Source organism: Oryctolagus cuniculus, chromosome 13 (genome assembly GCF_964237555.1).
Source record: "Oryctolagus cuniculus chromosome 13, mOryCun1.1, whole genome shotgun sequence".
In the NCBI taxonomy this organism is placed as follows: domain Eukaryota; kingdom Metazoa; phylum Chordata; class Mammalia; order Lagomorpha; family Leporidae; genus Oryctolagus; species Oryctolagus cuniculus.
The window spans coordinates 92589037-92601237 of record NC_091444.1 but is presented as its reverse complement, the minus strand read 5'-3'; positions in this window follow the sequence as shown (position 1 = coordinate 92601237).

Genomic DNA, 12201 nt, shown 5'->3' with positions numbered 1-12201 from the left:
GTTGTATTTAATTATAATATTGATTACCAAGTTGCCTTACTCAGTCATTACCTTCCTAGGCACATATTCAAAGAATTCTTTGAAGTTTGTTCATTCATAAAATCATTATTTTATTTTTGAATTTTTATTTGTTTTATGTATTTAAAGGTGGGGGGAGAGAACTTCCATCTGTTGATTCACTCTCCAAATGCCTACAATAGGCAGGACTGGGCCAAGATGAAGTCAGAGACCTGGAACTTAACACAGGTGTTCCACATGGGTGGCAGGGGAGCAAATTCACTGGTCATCATTTGCTGCTTCCTTCCAGTAGGAAACTGGAATTGAAAACAGCAGGAACTTGATCTGGCACTCTGATATGGTGGAATGCTGGCATACTGTGTAGTACGTTAACTGATGCATCAAATGCCCATTCCAAATTTCTTAGTATTTTAACACCTCCAAGGGCAGGAAACCAAAATAGGATTTAATTAAGACCAATTTGTTCTCTATTTCTATTATCCTTGTCATAGTTTTCCTACACCAATTAGGTGAGATATATAGGACAGGTATAATGAGCTCCATTAACAAGCAAGACATAAAGAGATTTAACGATTCTCTAAGAGCACATAACTTATTGGTGGCAAATAAATGGATTGTGATCCACATCTTCTGGTCTCTAGCCCATTGCTGATGCATCATAAATGGAGTGATGTTGTGTCTGCTCCAGCAAACCTTAGCAACTGAAATATAAAGGCCAGAGTTTACTTCTTAACTATTGCCCTTTGCTCAGGCAAAAACTCAACACAGATCACATCCTAAAGGCTTAAATGCTAAAATGTTCTTTTCAAAGCAGCATAGAATCAGCTTGCCTATTCTAAGTCTTTATCTTTAGAAATCACATAATATATTTAGAGTTACCTAAAGACTTCAGTTGAATTTTCATGACCAGATTTTAGTGCATAAACTAATCTCATATGTTCTCAGAGTTATAACTTGTGTCTGTCATTAATAGGTCTAAAGAATACTAAGGATGCTGTAGGTTTTTATCTATACAAGTTAGTGCATTTGAACTCATTAGCTTGTGGCAGGAATCCTAACTAATTTCAGCTTCAAATGTTTTGGTCCTAGAGGAAAAGCAATGTCTTTCCTATTACTTCTATGGTAAGAGCAAAATTTATGTTTTCATGACATAACACTTTTTTTTTTTTTTTTTGACAGGCAGAGTGGATAGTGAGAGAGAGAGACAGAGAGAAAGGTCTTCCTTTACCGTTGGTTCACCCTCCAATGGCCGGCGCACCGCGCTGATCTGAAGGCAGGAGCCAGGTGCTTCTCCTGGTCTCCCATGGGGTACAGGGCCCAAGCACTTGGGCCATCCTCCACTGCACTCCCTGGCCACAGCAGAGAGCTGGCCTGGAAGAGGGGCAACCGGGACAGAATCCGGCGCCCCAACCAGGACTAGAACCTGGTGTGCTGGTGCCGCAAGGCGGAGGATTAGCCTAGTGAGCCGCGGAGCCGGCGACATAACACTTTCATAATAATATTTTTCTGAAAATTTCCATCACATTGCAATTGTCAATGTGTTCCTAAAGTATTTATGCCATTAGCTCAGTGTTGGTATTTGAATTTTCATGCTCTAGGCATTGTAAAAACTGCATACACACATGCACCAGCAAGGCTTTCTTTGAAATTAGGCACAATGTAGCCTTTCGTGAAGAAGCAAGAGGTATATGTGTTTGTGTATATGTATGAAACCAGAGAGCTGAAAAGAAATAAAGACAAACATGATAGTGAGGTCTTCATGATACATACTTTCGAAATTCAGAATGATATTAGAAAATATGTTCTGAAGGAGCAAATCTCAATGTGTGCTTAGTCAAACCATAGAATGAATACACAGCACTATGGCTGCTCTCCTCTGAATGTTTGTTCTTCCCCAAATGCATATGCTGAAATTTAATCCCGTCTATAAGAGTACTAGCAAGTGAAGTATTTGGGAGGTCATTAGATCATGAGGGTGGTGCCCTCATGGATGTGATTAGTACTCCTATAAAAATGACGCCAGGGGGAGCTCCCTTGCTCCTTCCACCAAGGAGAAGAGAAGAGAAACACAGAGAAGTCAGCATCTGTGAACCACAAAGCAGCCCTCACTAGACTGAATCTGCTTTTGGTTTGAGTCTGACTTCCAGTCTCCAGAATCATAAGAAGTAAATTTCTGTTGTTTATAAACCATTTGGTCTACACTATTTTGCTACAGCAGCCCAAGGGAACTAAGACAACAGAAAATGGAAAGCAAGCCTCCTCATCTATAACAATTTGCCACTTTTTGGCACCAAGATAGAGTGACGGTCTGAATGAATCTCAGTTCACAATCTCAGATTGGGTGGAAAGAACCGCGCACATGGCATTGAAGAATACTGATCTTGCATCTAACTGCAGCCTCCAGTCAGAGGACTTGGGCCAGGTATAGCCTCTGCTGCCCCCGGTCACTCCTTGGTGCCCTGAGGATGAGCAGCCCCGCGTCTCACACTGCTTGCTTATAGGTCAGGTTCACAAACAGAAGTTTTCCTTAGAGAGCTGTCAAGAATTTTCAGTTAACGGTTAGGCATGGGAAAGTCCCAGTTTGGGATTCTCTTAAAAAGGCGGAAACATCTATACACTGCCCCTACCTTTTTCTGTGGTCATGAAACTTGAACTGCCCCTTGGGAAGGTCTGACTTCTCTGTGATGGATGACTAATGCTCCACACCAAAGCCCCATGTGAGTTACGATAGACCATCATGAAGTCATGTTCATGCTGTTATTATGAAAATATTTTTCTGAAGGTGTATTCCTCCAATCTGGTAAACGGAAATATGGATTAAGAGGGACGTTTGATTTTTTTCCCTCATACTCACTCGTATTGCCAGTCTTGCTAGTAAGGGCATTTGAATTTTCAATAACTCTAACATTCTCTAAGGAAAACTTCCGAATTGATTGAAATACTACAAAAATTAGCCTGTACCCCTTCTAGGCCTGAATCTGTGGGCTCACTTAGCTCTAAGCCATTGGGTCTCCTGTTCCTCAAAACATCCACAGATACTCTTCCTTGAGGGCCTTCTCTTACCTAGTCAGTACCAACAACATCATCTGGTAAGAAGAACTACCTTCAGTCCGTGTTGAGTATCAGACTGTTTTTCTACTTGAACTTTAGTTTGTTATCCATCCCTTGGCTGTTTTCAGAATAAACTCAGGTGGTTTCATTTTTACTTCATTCTTGGCAAACACTACTATTCAGAGATTTTCAACTCAACAGTGTTCTTAGTAAACAACGAGGAGATTTTATTTAATTACTTTGTGTTCATGTTTTAAAAAAAAGGTTTTATTTATTTATTTTTATGCATTTGAAATTCAGAAACAGAAACAGAGAGTTCTTCCATGGTTGGCTCATTCCTCAAATGCCTGCAACAGCCAGGCTTGTGCCCAACTGAAGCCAGGAGTCATGAACTCAATCCAGGGAAACCATCTGAGTGACTGGCACCCCAGTAAGCCATCACCTGTTACCTCTAAGGGTGCATATTAGCAGGCAGCTGGAATCAAGCAGAACTTGAACTGAGACACTCTGATCTGGGATGCAGATAAGTAGCATCTTAGCATCTGGGCTCGACACCTACCCAAGTGTCCATTTTTTAAAAACTATAGAATGGGAATCTTGTTCAGCAACCCTGAAAATCCTAGGCCTTTGACTAATTGTTATTTATATGTTTGGAATAAAACTTTGACTTTGGGACACTTTGATGGGACAGAAGCCAAAAGCCCACAGTGCTGTGAGAGTCTTCAATTCAGATCCTGGAACTCTAATGTTTCTTAGCAATTTGAGTAGACACAAGAGAGGCAGAATTATTCAGTAAAATCGTTTAACTCGATGACTCTAACCTCATGGGAAGGATCTACCCAGGCAGCAACTGAGTTCCAGAGGAGACCAAGCAATGGAGATTCATTGCCTTGGAGCCCAAGGGGCAAGTCTGACAGTGCCCATTACCCTGGAGCTCCCTGAAGACTGCACCACCAGGTCTGCTAACCACACAGCTTCAGAATCACACTAGCTTTGTGATAGCATCTTAAAGATTAGTCATGAGTCTCCTGATGCTTTCTATCTAATCTCAAGACACAAATGAAGTAGCCCACTAGTAAATACAGTCACAAGACAGTCATACTGACTTGACTAAGTTCCCAAAATAGCTGGAAGGAAATCTGAAGATAAAATGTAAAACAATATTCCCCATTTATATCTAGGACTATTCATTCTATTGAAATATGCGCCAAATGGGAATTCCAGGATCTGGTCAAAGTGCCAGGCAGTCTCTAATAACCATGGTGTGATGTGGTTTACAAGACAGGAGATGACAAAGGTAATTTTTAAATTGTTATTTCTTTTTATTCCCCAATAGAAATAAATATGACTAAAATTATATTTTTGCCTAGGATTAAGGATCTTTTTACATTTTATGTATTTTCTTGAAAAAATGTGTGTGTGTGTATATATATGTATATGTGTGTGTGTGTGTGTGTATATATATATATATCAGTAGTTCTTCTCTAACTAGAAGAGGCTCTGCTACCCATTGGGTATTGGCAATAGTTAGTGGTATTTTTGGCTGTCAGAGCCTGGAAAGGGTATATTAGGGGGGGCTTCTGAACATCCTACAATGTACAGATGAAGTCCTTGTAGAGAATTCGCCAACTCAAGTGGTCTTAGAGTGCCAGGATTGAAAAGCTCTTAGGTATGTGTGTATATATCACACATAGACATGCACAGAGCAATTGCTAACGTTTATTTCTTGTACAGCCAAAGCATTAAAAACAAAAGACATGGTGCTGTAGTGTAGTAGGCTAAGCCTCCTTCTGTGGTGCCAGCATCCCGTGTGGGAGATGGTTGTGTGTCCCAGCTGCTCCTCTTCCAATCCAGCTCTCTGCTGTGGCCTGGGAAAGCAACAGAAGATGGCCCAAGTGTTTGGGCCCCTCCACCCATGTGGGAGACCAGCAAGAAGCTTCTGGCTCCTGGATTCTGATTGGCCCAGCTTTGGCTGTTGCAGCCATTTGAAGAGCGAACCAGTGGATGGTAGACTTTTTTTTTCATCTCTCTCTCTCTCTCTCTCTCTCTCTCTCTCTCTCTGTGTGTGTCTGCCGCTCTGCCTCTTAAATAAATAAATAAAGTCTTTAAAAAAGCAGAAGGAATGCAAAGTTTCTGTATGTTGGTTTAAACTCAACAGAGGCCAACAAAAGAGAATTACATCAGAATCTCAGAATTCTCTATGGCTTCTTCCCCTGACCTCTATCCGGAGAGCTCTCACTTCCTGAGACTTAGATGCTTCATCTTTATTATTTTTCATTTATTTGAAACAGAGTGACAAAGAGAGAGAACATAGGGACAGGGAGAAAAACAGAAAGATCTTCCATCTGTCATTTCACTTACCAGATAGTCGCAATATCCAGGGTTAGTTCAGACTAAAGCCAAGAGCCAGGGACTCTGTCTGGGACTCCCACATGGGTGGCAGGGATTCAAGTGCTTAGGCCATCTTTGCTAGCTTAAAGGTGCATTAGCAGGAAAGTGAATCTGGAGCACACACAGAGCAGCTGGGACTTGAACCAGAAGTTTCATATGGCAGTGCCGGTGTTGCAAGTGGAGGCTTAACCTGTCGTGTCATAACATGGCCGCTATGCTTAGATTTTAAAATGAGAAGCATAATGAACAGAAGTTACTTTATAAAACCAAATGTGTTTAGAACTTGCCCAATCAAGGAGTGACAAAAGCTCAAGGAAAGTGTTTAATAGAGAATTACAGAACTAATAATTTTGCATAGACTAAAATAATTTCATAAATTTTTTTTCCAAAGCTGTTACTAAAATGAACTTTGTTGGAAGACTTTTGAACTTAACTTCTCAGAAACAGTTTTCAAAAAACTAAATTTATTTCTGGAAATCATCTTTTAGAAATCCTGACTTTGTGACTGCGTTTGGCTGTAGGTTCCCTTTAATTTCTGTCAGATCCCTTGGTCTGCCTGAAGCGCTTTCTGTTGGGAATCTACACAGCAGTTCCCATCTTGAGAGGAACATTCTTACATGGATTCAGAAGCAAATAAATAAGGAAAACTGACAACTAATCTGAATCTCCAGTTTAACTTCTTTTATAAGAAGACAAAATGTGTCATCTAGAATTTATTAGCAAGGCTGGCTTGCAAGTTAAGCTGCTGCTTGCAACACCTGCATCCCATATGGGCACTGGTTCAAATCCTAGCTGTTCTACTTCTGATCCTGCTCCCTGCTAATGAGCCTCGGAAAGCAGTGAAAGATGGCCCAAGTCCTTGGGCCCCGGCACCCACTGGGGAGACCTGGAAGAACCTCTTGGATCCTGGCCTCAGACCGGCCCAGCTCCAGAAGTTGTGGCCATTTGGGGAGTGAACCAGAGGATAGATCTCTCTCTCTCTCTCTCTCTCTCTGTCCCTCCCTCTGTCTCTGTAATTCTGCTTTTCAAATAAATAAATATATCTTCAAGAAAAAAGAATTTGCTATCAGAAATCCCCCCACAAATATATATATATATTTATAATTTTTATATATTTGTTTTATTCGAAAGGCAGAGAGAAACAGAGACAGAGAAATATCTACTGATTCATTCCCCATTTATCCCCCACAACCAGGGCTGGGTCAAGCTGAAACGAGCTTGGGAACTCAATCCACAGTGGGTGCCAGGAGCCCAAATACTTGAACCATCATCTGCTGTGTCCCAGGGTATGCATTAGTGCAGCTAGAATTTTGACAACTAACTAGAGCAGAGTGGAGACTTAGACCCAGTCCCATATGGGAATCTTAACTACTGCACCAAATGTCTCCCCATCCACATAAATATTCTAAAAACTAAAATAGGAAATTGCATTCCAACACAATCCAGGCTTTTCTATCAGTAAGATCACTTGATTTCTGGGAGTGGATGTATGTAGAGTCTCTTAGAAATGATAGGCTTGGCATGCATACTTAACACCAGAACCTGTGTTCTGAGAAACAGCGCTCAGATTAAGAACTGGAGGGAAAAGTTGGGGATGAGTCCAGTCACAGATACAACCCAGAAGACTGTCCAAATGTGAAAGAATGACCAAGCGTGAAGCCAAAATTTAAAGGCAGGGATAAACATTTGGCTCAGTGGTTAAGACGCCATTGGATTGCCTGGGTTCCAGTCATGGCTCTGCTTTCAACTCCAGATTCCTGCTAATGTGCACCTTGGGCAGCAGCAGTTGATATCTCAAGTTTTTGAGTCCCCATCATCCATTGGAGAAACTCAAACGTAATACCAGGCTCCTGACGTCATCCGAACTCAGTCTTGATTGCTGTGATCATTTGGAGAAAAAAAAAAATGAACCAACTGATGGAAGATTTGTCTGATTCTGTTGCTGTGCTTCTCAAATAAAATGAAAATAAATAAATAAATACAAATATAACTGTCTCAACAAAGGAAGCAAAGATTAAAGGTTATGAGAAGGAGTCGTCATCACAAGTGGAGTGTCTCAGAGAAGAGAAAAATGAAAGGAGCTGAGAGATTTGAACTGAATATATGACTGCCAAGGCCAAGGCTAAGCTCTGGACATTTGAATTGTACACCTAGTCAGGCAAAGCCAGATTCTAAAAGGAGACAAGGTGTCTGGGTGCTGATCTATTTTAACTTCCATTCTCCATTGTCTTAGTGCTGAACAAAGAGCAGAGGAAGAAATGTAAAGATCATTGTTCACATAGTGCACAGTTAAAAGCAAGCACACAGATACCACATCAAACAAGTTGATATTTTTTTCATCTAATCACTCATTTACATTTTTACCATATCCACATACATTTACTTGAAATAATTTAAGCTAATTTCTGAGGCTTAGTCAGAAGGGCAACAAATATAAGAAAATTATGAGTCATTCCAACTTGTCAATTTCTTGAGTTTGCTATTTCTCCACCTTAGTCTGGATAACACTTCTACTCAGAACATTTACTTTGGGGTCTTTTTAAAAATTCCACAAAAATAGGAAATGAATTCAAGAGCACTTATAAATAAACACAATGATATCTTACATTGGCTTCAGTGTTTTTTCGCTGCTTTGTATCAGAAAATCATGTGTTATATTAGACTTTGATATCGTCAGGCACAGAAAGACAAACACCACACATTGTCATTTATACATGGTGCTAAAGCTGATCTCGAAGAAGTAAAAAAAGAGATTAGTGGGATACTTCGCCTGGGATGGATGTGGGTATGGGAGGAATGGAAAGAGGATGGTTAGTGGTGATGAGATGCAGCCGGACAGGAGAAATAAGACCTACCATTCTGCAGCTCAGTAGGATAACTATGGCTGACAATAATTAATCTGATCTTTCAAAATATTCCTAGAAAGGATTTCAAATGATAATTACCTTAACCTGATCACTGCACACTGAATACATGTATTGAAATATCACGCTGTTCCCCGTTCAGTACAAATACTATGTGTTAATTAAGAAATATGTTATTTTTAATATCCTGTAATTTTTCTCTGAATGTTAGGAATAGCCATTCAATGTATTTTCCTTCTCTGAAATGTAGCTGTCTGTTTACCATATAGCTCCGTGACATCAGACAACCTTGAGTTAGAAAAACATGCTTGTTTTGAGGATGATTTTAACCATAATAGAAGAGAGCCTATCCTATATTACTATTCAAAATTAGAAACAGCACACATGAACATAGTGCACGTGATGCGAGTTGAATAGTGAGAACTGATATATCTACGTTTGATAGTGTTTTAGTTTCCCATTAAAGAAAACTGCATTTTAAAGAATTGAGTCACATAGGAAATGCCACTTGAATGAATTTTTTAATACCAGACTGGTCGTAAAAAATGATTGATATGGACATTTACAAGGAGGCTCTGGACATTTCTTATCTTACTAGATTTTTTTTTTTTTTTTACAGCCTGAGAATAGAAAAGTTTTGCATTTTCTTAACTCAAGTTGTATTCCCACAGAATGGCAGGCCATGACTTTCCTCACATGTTGCCTTTATAATGTAAACAATGGAAAAGCAAACCCTGAGGTAGTTTTATCATTAGAAGATATAGGGGAGGAATTGACCAATTTCTATAGACTTGGAACCCCCCCTAAAAAAAAAAAAAAACTGAGGATGTGTTTTGTGGCATATAAAGAAAGCTAAAATTTATTTTAATGGTCTTATAGACCCCTCTCCTAAGATAAGTGTCCTTATTTGAAAAGGTAAAGCATAATTTGCTTTTCCCTCTTAGAAATTATTTTTATTTATTTATTTAAGAGACAGGCAAACAGAGAGAAAGAGAGAGACTGTTCCTCTCTGCTAGTTTGCTCCCTGAAAAGGAGCAAATGTCTGGAGAACAAAGTTGGGAGCCAGGAACTCAATCCAGATTGCCCACTGGGTGACAGGAGCCCGACTGTTCCATCCTCACCACGGCCTTCCTAGGTCTGCATTAGCAGGAAGCCACACTGAGCAGACAGAGCAGGTATGGAACCCAGGTGCTCTAATAGGGGATGCAGGCCAAATGATTTCTCAGTGAATTTTTTCTCTGTTGGGTTACTTTTCACAGTAGGACCTGCCATTAAGAATGGAATAGCAATCGTTTACTGATACTGCAATCTGCCCTCCGGAGCACCTTTTGTTAGTAGACAGAGAAGGATGCTACTGGGGTGGTTTTGTTGAGGAGATCCTGGGAAGATTTTGCTCCAGGTGACAATGCTGCTCCGTCACTGATGCCTTAAACTCCAGAGCTAGAAATATTCCATTCAGCAAACCACGGGCGAACAGCACATGCTGCACACTGGGAATCAAATGGTACTTTTCCTCTCTCCTTAGCAACCACCAAGATCAGAAAGGATTCGCTCACTGATGGCCCGCAGGAGAGAGCTGGATTCTCAGACTGCAAAGTTTTGGTGGGGATGACACATGCGATTACTGTTTCTAATGAGCAAGTCAGTGATTGTTCTGACAAAACTGAACAGTTATCTTGAGGGGGCTCATGAAGGGGTCTGCCATAGTGTGTCACAAGAGATTGGTTCTGTTAGTCTCCCGTTGTAGTCTAATCCATAGTACAGTTTTTAATTAAAAAAAAAAGGCCTTCTCCAAAGCATTAAATAACTTTGATGACAGTTTTCCAGATAGAATCCTGTTATTCTCTGGTTCTCTAAAATCACCATGATTAAATCAGTCAGAGGCTAGGTACGTGGGTATATACTGTCTTCCATAAAAAAAAAGAAAATCTCTCTGATTGAATAGAGCAAAATGAGTTTTTCATTTCCTATGTGTTCCAGTTGTGAAAAGAAAGTCCTAGATCACTCACTTTATTGAGAATTGCAGTTGCTCTGACTTGAATGGACATTTTTCTTCTGAATGAAGAGTTTGACAAGAGATGAGTCAGCATTTTCTGTGATTAATCGAATGCCACTTAGCAGACGGTGGGGGACAGAAAAACAATGTCTTGCAATCACTGTGCTAATCCAGACCTGAAATCCATTTGCAGTGCACGTGGCCCAGGCTCGAGAATCAGCAGGTAGGGAAATCATCAGTGGCCCATTATCACTCTCACATCATCTGCTTCTTAATTACACCACAATTAGATCAGGGATAATTACTTTGATTTCTATTATTATTGCTCAGAATACCTTGGTATCTTCGAATCATAATGCTATAAGGAAATTTAAAGCTCATCAATTTTAATAATCATATTCAGAGGAAGTTGGAAAGACCGAAGAGTTTAAGTGACCTGTCCAAGATCACACTCATAGTTATTAAAACTATTTAAATTAATTATACCACTGCATAATTAATAAACTTATTCAGGCACCAATATTTTGAGTGTAGAATATCCTCAAGAGCCTATACACTGATCTGTGAAGAAAGAATGCCAGGGGTTTCTGTTTCTCCAGCATGCTCTATCCTTACTGAATGCACCATCCTGTTCCTCAAATTGCTATTATTTGTGCACTTAGTTTGTGCTAATCCCCATCCTCCCCCTCATTGCACTATATGCCCACTTCATGGCATTATCTGTGTTTCACCCTCTGTTCCCCATAGACCCTGTGCAGTGCCTTAACTCTAATGAGGCCTCAAGAAATTTGTGTTGAATGAATATCAAACAGGCTCTCTGTCTGCACATTAGGTGAACAGTCCTCTCCCCAGATTTTGTTGCCTATTTCTTTGTCCTCATTCCTCAAATTAGATCCATCTACCTGGCATGTCCCTAGTCATCCATGTTTGCTCACCTTTTATAGTACAGTCCATTTCACATGTCCATACACAAAGATTGCATTTTCTTTCTTTTTTTATTTATGTATTTGAAAGTCACAGTTATGCATAGAGGAAGAGCAGAGAGTGAGATATTCCATATGCTGGTTCACTCCTCAGACGGCCACAACCATCAGAGCTGGGCCAGGCCAAAGTCAGGAGCTTCATCTGAGTCTCCCATGTGGGTGGCAGAGGCCTAAATACTTGGGCCATTTTCTGCTAAACTTTCTCAGGCCATTAGCAGGGAGCTGGGTCGGAAATGGAGCAGCCAGGATATGAACCAGTGTTCGCATTTTCTGATCCTCTGAGCCCAAGTCCACTTTCTGGAACAGATAGATGCAATCAACTACGATGGCCTCTTCCTTGTGGCCCAGAGTCACTATCCAAAACCAAAGGTTGCAAAGCTCGGACAAAGCTAGGAAGTAGCAGTGTGTCAGTCGGTTGAGTTTTCTCCTTCCTTCTACTTACTGAAAACACACATGAGGGGAGGAACAGGGTGGAATAACAGTTACATTTAATTTTCATGAAATCCCATGAAATTTCATGAAATCATCGAGATAAACCTGACGAAGAAAAACAGCACTGAATGTGGGAATCAGAAGTGAAATGATGACATGGATTTGGGGACAGAAATGTAATAATTAGGTCACTAGGTAGGTGGCTCACACAATGCTGAAGGTCTCCAGTTTCTGATCCCTGAGCTGTCCTGTGTCTTTCAGGTGAAAACTGAGGGCACAGACAGGAAATTGCACTTCCTAGGAGGGACATCCTGCATCCCTGGGGTTATTGGCTTCTTACACTGTTGGATCTGAGACTTTATTTAAGGTTTTCTTTCAAATACAGTCACACATTGTTTTCTCAGTCAGACCTCCCACAAGGCTGAGAAATATAATTTCTGCAAATATGTCAGTCACTTGGATGTAT